Raw genomic sequence first — 2,966 nt, 5'->3', positions numbered from 1 at the left:
AATTCATCTGCCAGCATCTTTGCTGAGAAAAACTAACTTTCAGAAAGTCTCCAAGAGGCAATTAAAACTTTAATGGGGAATATCAGCCTGGCTTAGAACCACCCGATCACTAACACCTTTCTGAAATCCAGTCACTGGTTTAATGTGGTAAATACAGGAAGATCCCACAAACAGCAATGATAATGAACAGATAATTCTGCATGGTGGAGTAGCGGTAGAGCTACTTCCATACACTGCCAGAGACCCGAGTTTGATCCTGACTGTAGGTGCTGTCTGTACGGAGTTTGCATGTTCTCCCCGTGACCTGCATGGCTTTACTCCCAGATCTTCAGTTTCCTCCTACGCTCCAAAGAGTAAAGGTTTGTAAGTTAATTGGCTCGGTATACAGTAAATGTAAAATTGTCCCTAGTGTGTGTAGGGTAGTGTTAATATGCGGGGATTACTGGTCAGTGCGGACTCGGTGGGCCGAAGGGCTTATTTCCGCTCTGTATCTCAAAACTAATCGAAACTAGTTATTTGGCTGGCAATTCATTCCTGGTCATTCAAGTTAAACATATTATACAGTATCCTCGGCACCTTCGTCCTTTCTGCCCATGTAACTCCTTCCATGAGAGTCAATGTGTGATGTTGCAGGTACAATGTCTGGACTTCTCTGGTGTATATCTGCGGGGTATAACAAGTAGATGGGTGACACCTATTTGATTAGCTCAGGAGGAGACATAGCCAGAAAAAGGAAGGAAATGTTTAGTGGAATGGCCATGTTGAGCCAAGTCCGTGTTGAGGTGAAATGTTGCATTTAGTTTAGTTTATTGTCACGTGTACCGAGGTACAGTGAAAAGCTTTTGTTGCGTGCTAACCAGTCAGTGGAAAGATAATACATGATTACAATCGAGCTATTTACTGTGTATAGATACATGATAAGGGAATAACAATTAGTGCAAGGTAAAGCCAGCAAAGTCCAATCAAGGATAGTCCAAGGATAACCAATGAGGTAGATAGTAGTTCAGGACTGCTCTCTGGTTGTGATAGGATGATTCAGTTGCCTGATAACAGCTGGGAAGAAACTGTCCCTGAATCTGCTAGTGTGCGTTTTCACACTTCTATACTTTTGCCTGATGGGAGAGGGTAGTAGAGGGAGTGGCCAGGGTGCGACTCATCCGTGATTATGCTGCTAGCCTTGCCGAGGCAGTGTGAGGTATAAATTGAGTGAATAGAAGGGAAGGTGGTTTGTGTAATGGTCTGAGCTGCGTCCACAATTTGCTGCAATTTCTTGTGGTCTTGGATGCAGCTGTTCCCAAGCCAAGCTGTGGTGCATCCTGATAACATGATAGTGCTTTATATGGGTAAGAGGTGTTGAGGGTAAGTGCACTACTGAGGCTTTGGCTCAGAGGCTTCGGCGAGCAGGCTGAGAAAAGTGTAACGGCAGGTTAAGGAACGGTCTGTTTTTCTGTGTAATTCTTGGTGTCATTGAGATGGCAGGTGGGATGGTGGAATGCTTCTCCTGCAGGATGTTGGAAGTCAGGGGGATTTCCAGTGCCCCTGGGGACCACACCGACAGTACATTCTGCTGCAGCTCCTTAGGGACTGCATTAAGGAACTGGAGCTGCAGCTGGATGACCTCCGAATTATCTGGTGGGTGTGAGAGTCACAGGAGTTATAGTGAGGTGGTCACGCTGAAGATAGAGGCAGAAAGTAAAATCGGTGACCACCAGGAAAGGGAGCAGTCAGAGAGTGCAGTCGACAGGGATTTTAGAAGATGTGGATCACAGAAATGACCGAGACACTATATTTAGAAAAAATAAGGCTTGTTTTGGCTGATAAATCAGACCAATTTTCCAAAATATGGTCTCCTTTCATTGAATTTCTTCAACAACAGAATGGTTGAACACAAATTCAAAACCGATGCTTGGGTTGGGTGAGCGGGTGTAGGGAAGAATAGTGGGACATATCTCTGCTTTTTCTCTTTTTCTCTCTCACTTCTTTGTCAGTTCAGGGTTTTTTTCTTCTCTCTTTTTTGTATCTTTCATTTTTAGTTTTTTTTTTTCCGATTCATTTATCAGTTTATAAAATGTTAAAACTGAAGCTGTACGAAATTGTATAATTGTTATGTCGATTGCTTTCTTCTTGTACAATTGCTTCTAATAAAATAAACATTAAAAAAAAAAAAATTATTGTCATATATTTTTTTAAAATACAGGGATTTTAGTACGGCTAAATTTGATATTGTCTCCCATGGTCGGCTGATCCAGAAGGTTAAGTTGCACAGGCTTGACAGTGACTTGGTCGTATGGATTCAGAAATGGTTTACTGATTGAAGACAGAGGGTTGTGGTGGAGGAACAATATTCAGGACATAAACGTAGATAGGTCGGTTAGTATGTTTGCTGATGACACAAAGATTACTGGGGTTACTGGACTGTGAGAAAGGCTGTCAAGGTATACAGTGGGATATAGAGCAGCTACAGAAATGGGTGGAGAAATTGCAGATGGTAAGTCAGTGTGAGATATTGCTCTTTGGGAGGTCAAGTGCAGGGAAAAATATATGATTCATAACCCTTAACGCATTGATGTACAGAGGGATTTTGAGGTCTAAGTCCATAACTCCCTGAAAGTGGCAACACAAGCAGATGGAGTGGGTAAAGAAGGCATATGGTTTGCTTGCTCTCTTAGGTCAAGGCATTGAATATAAAAGTCAGGAGGTCATGATGCAGCTTTATAGGAATTTGGTTAGGACACACGCAATTCTGCTCGCCCAATTCAAGGGAGGATGTAGAGGCTTTGGAGAGGGGGCAGAGGAGATTACCAGAATGATGCCTGGATCAAGTGGTATTAGCTACAGAGCAAAGTTGGACTGACTTGGATTGTTTTATTTGGAAAGCCTGAGGTTGTGAGACCTGATAGAATATATAAAATTAAGAGGGGCATAGATTAGGGTAAACAGTCAGAACCTTTTCCCCGTGATGGAAA

The sequence above is a fragment of the Amblyraja radiata genome, chromosome 23 (genome assembly GCF_010909765.2).
Source record: "Amblyraja radiata isolate CabotCenter1 chromosome 23, sAmbRad1.1.pri, whole genome shotgun sequence".
NCBI lineage: Eukaryota > Metazoa > Chordata > Chondrichthyes > Rajiformes > Rajidae > Amblyraja > Amblyraja radiata.
This window is presented reverse-complemented; position numbering follows the sequence as displayed.